We start from the raw sequence: 11,649 nt of genomic DNA, 5'->3' as shown, positions 1-11,649 counted from the left end.
TAGGGTATCCTGAAATTCTGACACCCTGCCAAATACTTGACTCCCTGGGGGAGGGGGTGATCTTCTGATAGCCACACCCTCCCAAATGACTGCCCAAATGCAATTATATTTAAAAAGTCTTTATTGACAGCAAAAAATTGAACGGTTTTTACTGGAGGAACACACAGGTCATTGTTCCTCTTCTGCTGTGTGACTCATCCAGATCAAGCTGTCTGTTTAGTGTATCTACTAACGCAGTTAACTTGGAAAAGCTAACCCATAAGTGCTTCTTTTGTTTCCTAAAAAACAATCGCTGGATGCCTTTTGAAACTTTTCAATTTTTTTTAAGCCCTGCCGTGTTTTGGAATGAGAAGAGCACAGGCACTTTCTTGGCAAATCTTCCATAACCTTTTCTGTTCCACCCTGAGACAGTACCTTCTTTTACTGGGCTTGTAACAGAAGTGCTTTACACCTCGGAAGAGAGGAAACCTTAATGGCATGCCTGTGAGCTGAGTGAGCCTGGAGGCTGGCATAATGTACACTTTATCATTAGATCAGGTCCGAAATCTATTCCTGAGGGCCAGACCCTGAGTGTGACCTCTCTTGACCTGACCCATCAGCACTCAGTCGTGATCTTCCTGGGACAGGAGCAAGATGCAAGCCAGCCTTTACCCCAGTCTGCCTCTCCCCCCAGAAACACATAACATTTATGCTCAGAGCTCCTTACGTCTTGGAGGTGGCTGCAGTGCCAGGGCAGGAGCACTGGGGGTGCAGATCCACCCCTGCCACCCTTTTCTGCCCATCCATCTGTTGCACAAGGGAAAGAGATTGCAGCAGCACATGCCTCCCTCCGCTACCTCCTTGTGCAGCTGCCTGCATCCTTCCCCTGTGGCACTGCAGGATTGCCCCATGTGTGATGCAGCTGGAGAGGCCTCTGCCCACAGTGGAAGCACGATGCTTCTCCTGAAATGCAGGAACACTTCTGAGTGCCTTCTTGGGAACCAAACCCCTTGGATTTTGTTTAATTTTTACTTTGTTTTTGTTTAAGGTGGCTGACTGTTAGCTCCTAAGCTCTTTCAGATGAGGTTTTAATCAGAAATAGGCTATATGTAAATAAATATAGTACCCCCAATTAGAAAGAAAAAGGACTTCAGACAATGCAGTTATCTCAGTACTGCTTGGGTAGCTGAAGCAGCTGCAAGAAAGCTAATAGCAGGGTTGAAACCAGACTTGCCAGCAATTTCATTCTTGGCCAGACAGTCAATTTTTTCATGCTTTTGTCTGGCTGTCTCTTAGTAGGGCTGCACAAGAAGACCAGCTTTACTTTCTTTCGTTATTATATGTATATTTTTCAGCTGAATCCATCTATGACTGCCATAACTCAGTGGCACTCTGTTTCCAAGGAAGCTTGAGTGACTGAATAATGAAGATGAATTGTGATTCCAGAAAAAAAAGAAAATTCCTCTCTTCTGTGCAGCCCAATCCCAATAATCTGCTTTTGCCAACCTGTCCCTATGAAATAAAAAAGAGGCATTCATTTTTACTGCCTCATTTTCCTCTGTGTACAGTGAAAGGATTTTTGTTGCAATCTGTCACTCTCATGGGCACTCTCTAAACAGCCTGTGCCCCCTTCCACTCCAGGCAGTACAGAGAGCAGTTATTTTTAACAGAACTCATTTAACATACCTATGTGTTGGTTTGTAGCACAGCTCACACTCTCTGGACTTCGCTGCAGCTGGGATCCTCCTCTGGACAAAGGTGATGTGTCTGTCTTAGAGCGTCTTTGGCTTGGCAGGAAGGTTTATTAAAATACCACAAGTTCAGACAATGCTGGTTACGAGGAGAGCATGCTGCATTGTATGTGGGAGGACTGGCGCAGAGCTTCCAGTAAAAATGAAGTGACTTAGAAAACTCTTCTTCACCCTGGCACATCCCAGGGAGCCTATTCTGTGTGTCTGGCAAAGCCTGCTTGCACTTTGTGCACAGTGTGTGCTTGTACATGGCTCACAGAAAATCTTGGGAATCGTTTAGCTCCTTGCTTGCTCACAGCACAGGTTCCAAAGTGTCCCAAAGCGTATTCTTTTGTGTCCAATGAAAGCCTGTCTCAGACTTTAAGCATAGCAGGGGCCATAGTTTCAGCTGCTGTAAATCAGTGAAGTCTCAGGGAATCTGGTGGGGCTCTGCCATTTTACCCTAGCTGAAAGTTTGTCCTTTGCCTGTGGCCTGTGCTCAGCCCTGGAGATGTAGGCAGCAGAGGCAGGAGGCAGCACCCCACTTAATGAGAGCCTGTGGAGCTGTAGCACAATGCCCACAGTGAGCTGCTGAGCTAGTGCAATGCAGTTTCATCATTTGTCCAAGTAAAATGAGGACATGATATTGCAAGACACTTTCAGGCTGTTGTCACAAGCTGTTTTACATGTCTTATAGTCTTCAGCTGCCACAACAGTGGAAGTCTCAGCCTTCTTTTTTGGGGATGTAAAAAGCTATTTCTCATTCCCTTTCTCTGATTTTTCTGCATTTCACAGGATAAAGAAGGTTTTCTCTATCTTTTATTTGTTTGGCTCTTTAATGCTACATATGAGTTCCAGTTAGGCCTAGGAACTTTCTATGATCTTGGCAGTAAGGTTCCAAACAGTTGATGAGGGGCTTGAACAAGAAATATCTCAGAAGGTGGAAGTCAGTGGCTTCAAAGGATTGAAGGCACTTTGCACCAGCCAGCCCTCTAATCCTGTTCTTTTCAGTAGTCCTGTAGGACTTGATTTCATGGTTGAACCTCTTTGGCTTTTACTCTGTCTCTTGTTATCTTTGAATTCATAGTTGGAATGATAGTTCAAAGTATACATGAATTTTGAGTTTAAAAATAGAACAAGAAAAGGAGGAAAGCATTTTCAGCTTCTTTTATTAAAACTGATAGATTATGATTTTTTTTAAACTTTGTGGCCAACTTTTAGGCCAGCTGGGTCAAGTCCACAGATATAGTATCTAGTGATAATTTAATGGAGCTATGTTCACTTGTACCTGCTGACCCTCCTTTTTATTTCCTCCTTTTGACCCATGAAACCTTATGTGGGTTGGGATCTCATAGCCTGAGACTTTAGATGTTTGTTGTGCTCCAGGAACCCACTCTTTTGATAATACCTCCCCTATCTCTTGAGACCTCTGTTAAGACAAGATATAGTTACTTTTGAGAGCTGCTCAGGAGTCAGAGTGACTAGTCTGTGGTTATAAAATATTGTCTGCTTTTGGTTGCATTTTAGGTCCTGGGTGGCTTTTTCCTTCATTAAAGTGTCTACGGGATGGGACAGGACAGACACGTGAGTCAGAGAACCCAAAGTCTTTCTGTCCCTATTTGCTATTGAAGCCGAAGACACCTCTGAGTGAGGCTGTGAGGCTGTGGGTACAAGTGCTATTTTCATTTGGATCTCAAGTTCCCCAGGCACTTTGAAAACCCCATTCTGCACCTGAGTCAGCAATGCAGCATTTGGCCCATGGTTAGGTAACTACTCACTCATCCTGTTGCCAGCAGCAAGCAGACAAACCCAAACCTTGCAGTCTGGGCTGTGATTTCACTGGTGTCATATTAGTCTGAAATACAGATGAATATGACTCTGTTTCAGATAAAAATGTCTTCCATCACCTGAAGATGTACAGTGATCTTCAGCAGGAAAGGAGGATATCTGTGACCAGGAGTATTGTGGCATTCCTCTTTATTCATTCATGCCAGATGTATTGGAAATACTGGTAGATAAAGGCAAGCAAATAAGGTCCTGGCAGCACAGCAACTGCTGTCCTGAGCTTATAAACTAGGAGAGTGATGGAGATACCCTGAACTGTAAATGGTTCAATAACAATAAGTGGCAAAGCAGTGAGAGTGTAGATAAACTGCAGGGGGAAACAAGTGGTAGAGCCCCAGCTGTAGCATGGGCACTTCAGTTCACACTTACCTCAGCCAACTCCCTCTCTGAGGGGTGAGCTCAGCTCGAGGACAAGGTTTAGAAATAAATGTAGAAGAAGACAGAGGTGTAGGGTGATGCTTTGAGGTCTCAGGCTTGCTCACCTTCCCCTTTCCCCTTTCTCTGGGTCTCTTGAAAGTGGTTACGTTCCTTGCCCCCACTGCCCCTGCCTCTGCGTGCCTCACTTTCCCTGCTAGGCTCAGCAGATGCCAAGACTGCTGTGAGCAACCTGAGTGAGGACAGTCTAAGCTGGAAGTGAAAAGTGCCAGATCCTAGGCATGTTTTCCCGCTCTCCCTCTGTCTTAAGGCCTTTTCTTCAGTCATTTCCACTGCCTGAGACACTGTTCTGACTGTGGGAATGAGCAGGTTAGGACTGTATTATTTGTGCTGCCAAGGGCTGCCAGTCCTGGGCAGGAACGAGGAGAAAGGGGAAGGATGAGCCAAGCTTTTCTGGAATCTGCTCTCATTCTTCCCACATCCTTCACAGCCTCAGCTCCTTTGGAAGCAGCTGCAATGGTCTAAGGAGGCTCAGTAGTGGGAGGTAAGGTTAACAGGCTCTCTTAAAAGCCAGATGAGCCTCTAAAAAGTGGCAAAGGAGATGTATGAGAGCAAAAAATTTCAGGCATAGCTGCCTGCATTTCCTCTCTTTGGAACTTCCACCCTTGTGGGGTGGGAAGGTGCAAGAGGTGGTGTCCCAGGAAAGCTGTTCTCCAACTGGGTTTATAACTAGTGTATATATACTGTGTTTATAACTAGGATGCTGAGCAAAGAACTACATCTATGGGAGGTGTTGCAATTTTCAAGTGCAGATTTCTATCTACCTTCTGAATGTCCCTCTCAATGTCCTGAAAGACTTGCTGAAATAAAAGCCTCTTGAACCATTTCACCAAATGAGCTGGTTTAGAAAAACCCTGTAATTTAAGTCATTTGAGCTATTTGGGTGCAATGTGCTAAGGATTCCTGAGGGCTCTCTTGAACTAAAAGACTTGTGGCTGGTAGTAGTGGCATGTAGGTAAGGTGAGTGGAGATTGAAGCTTTTGTGGATGGCACAGCTGGGGATGGAAGAGGACATTTGTCCAGAATGGCTGTAAAGCCAGACTCAGTTTTGGACCTACTGCTCCTTTTATGATACTAGTCTTATGCAGGTAAACAACTCTGCTCTTGAGAGAATCGCTCATGAATTACAAGTGAGTTTTCCATGGCACTATCTCATTCCCAATGGCTGTTCTACAGGCATGGAAAACTCTGCCGATGGCACCAAGTTGGAGGTTTGACTGTGTCACCTCTGCTTAAGCAACTTGGGAGAGCTTGTGGAGAATATCTACCTAGGGATAAACTCAAGGCTTTTGTCCAAAATGTGCTGAGGCACTCAAATCATGCCTTGACCCTCATGGCAGCATTCTGAGATTTTTTTACATGATTTTTGTACATTCATCATCTTAATACAGTTTGGTATAGCTATATTTACTGTAGAGAGTATCTTTAGGGCTGCAAGATATAAATCCCTGTAGTATTCAGAGGTGTAATGGTTTCCAGGAGTGATTAGTTGATTGTGAAGTGAATATCTGGGACAGAGATCTGGGAGTGTTCTGGACAAAAGGAGAGCTTGTGATTACTTTTGTCCTGCAGACTCAGAGAGAGGAAGAGGAAAGATCAGGATGTGCCCAGGGATTGTGATAGAGGCAAGGAGCCTGTGAGCATGAAACAAAAGGCAAAGGGAGTGACAGGAGGGACAGTGGGACAGGAGGCACTGCAGTATTGACACTGGAAATGGAGGACAGGGAAGACAGGGGACTATGAGCTGGTGATAGTGAGCCAGGGACAAATAGTAGACTGCAGCCAGAGAAAGGAAGTTTTGTAGATATTAATTTGATGTCTGCCTGATGGCCTTCAAGCTGGATGTGGGACAGAATCCATTGCCCATGCACACCAGCTGTGATATACTGGATTCTCTCCAGCTAGGCAATGGTGCTCACAAGGCTCACTGCCTCTTACTCAACCTCTGCAGGTTTCTGGGACTTTGCAATGGCTCACAGTGCAAGAGCTCACAGTGCTGAGGAAATCTTTTCCAGCAAGGAGGCTCAATTCTGCCTCTGGTACATACACAGCCCAGTGTGAACTCCACCATGGAGTGATGCTCCTGAGCTATCTCATGCATGACAGCTACCTTTGTCTGGATATCTCCACTTCTTTTGCACATGTAAATAAATATGGATTGCAGTGAACTGTTTTGAACTTTATGTACCATTTAGAAAGCCATAATTTATGTACACAATGAACCAGAACAGAGTATTGCAGAAGATTTGTGATCATTAAGTAGTTGAACTCAATTCTTCTCATTAGCCTGGAGGGGCAAAATGCACATGTAATAATGCTTTAAGTCTTTCCATCATTTGTGTTCTTTCCTGTTCAGTGGTGGATGCTTTTCCCCTGCTCTTATCTTCATGTCTCTATGAACTTCTACAGCATTTGAAATACTGTATAAAAAATGGACAACCCATTTTCTGGGTACAAGATATTGCCATTGTCATTCCATGCAAAGTATCTTCCAAGGTAGCATTAGGTTATCCCAACATGATAAGTTACCAGTCTGCTTGTTGACACATGTAATTATAAATTTGTATAATTTGGATAATGCTTATCTAATTCTCAAATCCTTCTCAATTGATTCCATTTTCCTTATAAATTTCTTGTTTTCTTTCGTCTCCCCCAGTCTAAGTGTCAACTGCTAATATAACTAATGATTTTTTCTACTTCTGCTTCCAGATAACAGCTGAAAATGTTAAACAAACCAGAGCTCTGTCAGGACCCTGCTAGACAATTCATCCAAACACATCATCTTACAACTCTGATAAAAGGATCTGTTGGGTTTTCTTTTGGATGAGATTGTTCATTTGTATTTGCTGCATGTCAGTGTGAGTAGAAAGCTGAGATCTAAACAAGGTGGATAAATCATTCCAGTGAAGCTGTTTTCAAGAAAAAGAATTATGGAAAATAGAGAGCCGTGGACAATCTGAATAGAGTGAAGACTCCATTTTGACTTGGGTGGTGCTAAAACAGTGTGTGTTTGCAAGTTATTGAGTAACAGGCAGTAGGAACTGCTGGACTGTGAAGAATCTTATATTGCCCTGTTTGTTGGTAAAAATATGGAAAGAATTGCTCTGAGACATCTCTTCCTGGGCTGACTGGTGCATCCAGAAGAAAAAAGGGAGTGAGAAGAACAATACCCATTTGCCTATTCACAAAATTTGAATACAGGCTTTTACTTGAGTTTCTTTTAGACTCTCCCAAACACTGCCATTTAAAAATCCTGCTTTGTTATAATAAGATTTATAAAAAGAGTAAACAAGACAGCAAAAATATATTAAACAAATAAATCTGGTGGATTAAAAAAAATGAGGCAGTGCCCATACTCTGTCTTCACCTCACAGTTCAAAGCCAGTGCTGAGTGCCTCAACAGGCTGCTCAGATGGAAGTCACGAAGAGCACGGATTGCTTGGCAGAGGCTTGTCTCTCCAGCCTGACCCTCAAACACTCCTTTCTCCGTGTAGGTCTCCCTGCATTTTGCCTGCTGGCAGGCAATCTGCCTTTCCTTAGTGCCTCCATTCCCATCTAAATGTGTCCCTCGCATTGGGCCTGGTCCAAGGCACACGGGAAGACTTTTGCTGGCTCCAGTCAACTTTTGGAACAGGCTCTTTGAAAGGAAAGGCTGGCAAAAGGGCTGTGCAGAGAGCTGTGAAATGCTCATGCATGCTCTCTTTGAGCTTAATGGTGCTCTGTGCTCTGAAATGTTCATGTATGAGTGTAGGGTAGAAAAGGAAAAAGAAAAAAACCAAAAAGAATTGCTAAGCCAGGAGAAAGAGGGCAGGGGAACCTGATCCTGCATGAACTGGAGTGCAGCTGCATAGCCTTGAGCATTATTGTGCATAGTAGCAAAAATGAGGCCCAAAAGGGGAACGCTTAACTAAGTACCTCAGCAGCACTACAAGATGCTTATACTAATGTCTCCTCAGACATGCCTGCTGTGAGGCAGGGTGGGAGTATTAAGGGATCCAGAGATTTAATGCTTTATGGTGAAAAGGACCAAAACAAGCTTTTAACTTGCACCTGCACACGAGCCCCCACTGAGACTGGCATGAATACATTCCTAGCATGTGTGATGCTGCATGGTCATGACTTTTCAAGGGCCAGTGGTTATTTTCTGGGCTAGCAAACACCATGTTTCTTGAGTTGTTGGGGTGACAAACAATATGAATTGCATTATATGAAAAAGGCATTCCAAAAGAAGGTAGACAACAGCACACTGAAAACTAATAGTAACATGCTAGAAAAATACTGCTTTTCTACCTTCAGTAGTGATGGAAAGCAGCAAGACCTGAAAGTGATCCACAGTAAATATTATGGAATCAATATTAGTCAATTGAGAATTTGCATGGAGCCAGGAGATTTCAGTAACATGATAAGAAGGGACATTTTTCCTCAAGTGCAGCTCAGGAATTTGAATTGCTTTTCAGGGATGCCATCTAACATTTTGTTCCTTTTCAAAGTAGGAGGGGAGGCTACATACAGATGCAGAAAGGGGAGAGTGAAACACATCTGTAAGTAGAATCTCTGCATCAGATTTATGGTATATCTGGGTGTATTAGGGCTGGGCTCGGTACATTTCTATTTGTTGCTGTCTCCTAGTGAAGAGAACCTCTCTGCAAATGATAAGCAGGACCTTGCTAGTAATGGACCCAGGACAGAATTTTTGAGAAGCATGGCACATTTGAGAGGAGAAAAAAATTTGCTCATGGACTGAACCTAGACCAGAGTTTTCCCATTCTGGGTTCAAGAAAGCCAGCTGGGATGCTTGAAGGCAGCTGTCATGGACGGCAGGAAGAGTGAACTTCCTTTCCTCAGACTGGGGGCTCACATGGTCCTTAGCCCAAGGGTATAATGAAAGCTGGAGGAACTGCACTGAAAAACGTGATGATGTGGAGGGTTTTGCTGACTAAGAAACATTTGACTGTGAATGAACTCCATGGGGAGCCCAGAGTTAGGCTCCACAGAAAATGAGAGGAAAGTCAAGCAAATATGGAAAAGAGAGGTAAAGAAATAGCCAAAGATAGTATCTAAAAGAGAGAAGAAAAATACAAGTATTAAGTCAAAGGGAAGAAAAATGAAGGAAGACTTGGAAAGGAAAGAACTCTGAATTAATGGTTACTCATGGGTGCTGTCATTTTATTTCATTTTCAGTCATTTTCAGTCAATTTACATAATGCTGCGCTGCCTGTCTAGTAAAAATGCACAGCTTTTGGGGCTTTTTAAAAATTAACCTGTTTGAAATTGAAATTTTTTTTTTGGCTCTGTTATTTGGATGCTTGCATTTGACGCATATCTTCAGGCATTGTTTTGTCAGCAGACATTATGATAATATATTCGTGGCGTGCAAGTGTGTGTGTATGTGAGAGAGAGAGAGATAGAGAGAGACAGGAGGAAGAGGAGAAAGTGTAGATTTTTCCTAATGGGGGTCATGACCCTAAAGCTTAGTCGGTCAGAGTTGAGAATTTAAAAAAAAAAAAAAAAAAAAAAAAAAAAATCCTTTCTTTCATGGAGTGGGGACCAAATGAAAGAACAGCTGGCACACAGTCTGCTTCTGCCCTCAATTTTCCTGTTCCCAGAAGGAGTTTTTTACTGTCTATGCTGGAATGAAAAATACGAAACCTGGTAGCTCATTACAGTTTAGGAGATGGGATGAGAACATTTTTCACAATGGCAGGAGCCTTTCTGTATGGCAAACATATTGGTGCTTGAAACATGCTTCAAAGTGCAGCTGTGCCCCTCCATACTCAGTGCTGCCAGCTCTGTCGTGACTTCCCTGTGCAGCACTGGTGCCTTGGTCATTGACTCTGTTGGCACAAGAAGGGCAACTGCACAAGGTCTTCTGCTTTAAAAATAAATGAAGTCTCCACAGCTCGATTAGTGGAAGAAACTCTTAGAGCTCTGGTGGTAACAGGGGCGGTAGGGGCTTCCCAAAACTGGGGAGAGACACACACATGTTGTGAGCCATCTGGCAGCCAAAGGGCAACTGTTATAGATGTCTCAGCCACTGCCTTCCCTGTGCTATTTGCTCCAGCAAATTCTAGTGGTTTTTAACAAATGCAGATTTTATAACGTTTGGAGTGAGGATTGAAACAAAGGTCTGGGGGCTGGACATGCAAAATACTGTTGTTTGAATTGCCTAAATAGGGATTCAGTTGCTTATTTTTGGCACACTATTAATCTTGCTGGAGTAACCTAGCACAATCTCTGAGCATGCGAGAAGTAGTGTGGTGGTTGTTTGCTCAGAAATACGTATGCAGCTTCCAAGAAAGTCAGCAGGGCTGCACATGTGTGTCTGCAGGAAAGAATTCCCATCTCCCATGTAAAACACATAATTCTTGTACATTCACAGGAGAGACGACCCACCATTCCCTAACCATTAAAATGTTTTGTGCTAAGTGGTGGGAAACAGTCTGACAAATGGCAGGTGATTTAAAACTTCTTTGTTGAAAATTGATGGTTATTCCAGGAAGGCTGCAGTGTGTATCACATGCTGATGTAAGACATAAGCATCTGACCCATCTAATAAACATGAAAAGAACGTGATGTGTGAGCCAGCAGAGTGAACGCAGATTGTGGGTCACACCTCACACCAGGTGTGTCTCACAATGAAGCCAAGCCTGCAGACCTGAGCAGCCCTTTTCTTGGCTGACCAGTGGATAATATTTAAAAAGGAGGTGGTGGGACAGGTGTAGTGGTTTATGCATATATTGAGGACATTCACTCTTTGTGCAAATAGGTGTATACATTAGGCTTGATTGTGGTCGGATGCTTCATTGTAGGAGGCAGCTGCCATAGTTTTGCCTAAATCCCTTCCTCCTCCTCCGCCCTCCCACTGAATTTGGATTTATTTCACTGATGCAAACCTCAATGACACCTTGAGTGGGCTTTAAGTGATTGCACCTTACTTTGCAAGGGCCTGAAAGCACCATGATTCCGTAACTCAGCAGAAGGGAGCAGGTCTTTTTACCGGAGACACAATTACCTCCGTCTGAGGGGTATTATCTTTTTTTATCTGCTCTCAACAGTTCTCTTAAAATTGGTGAAATATATTCTTCTTTCAGTTTAAGTAAGTGATTTAAAGTGATTTGCCTCTTTAAAATAATTTATGCTAATCTGAAGTAGCCATATTTCTACACAAAATAGTACCTAACAACTTCTTCATAGGTTTAATGAAAACTCTTTAAAAAATAAGGCTGTAAGTCAAATTAAAAATCCCTGGCAGCAAATATGCATGAACTGTCAATACCACCATGCTTGTTTGCACTTTGCAAACAAGTACTTTGTTGCCTTTCACAATACAGTGAAAAACTTACTCATGTTTAAAGAACTACAACAAAATCGAAGGCTTCAGGATATAGTGAGTTGGAAAACAACCCATGATGCCTCTGAGAGGAAATACTTCTATTTCTTCAAATAAAAGGGAGAATGAAAAATGCTGTACAGCTTGAAATTGTGAATAGAAATTGCAGAAAATTACGATGTGAGTGTATGCATTTGTTGGTGTTGACTCAGAGAGGTCTTTTGGCTCTTTAGTGGCTCACAGCTGGAAAACGTTTAGAGATAGGGAGCCTTGTTATTAGTTTCTCCTATCATGTCTCATGGGTAACATCAAAAATACAATATGGCTTTA

The sequence above is a fragment of the Zosterops lateralis genome (genome assembly GCF_965231275.1).
Source record: "Zosterops lateralis genome assembly, chromosome: 1".
In the NCBI taxonomy this organism is placed as follows: Eukaryota; Metazoa; Chordata; class Aves; order Passeriformes; family Zosteropidae; genus Zosterops; species Zosterops lateralis.
This window is presented reverse-complemented; position numbering follows the sequence as displayed.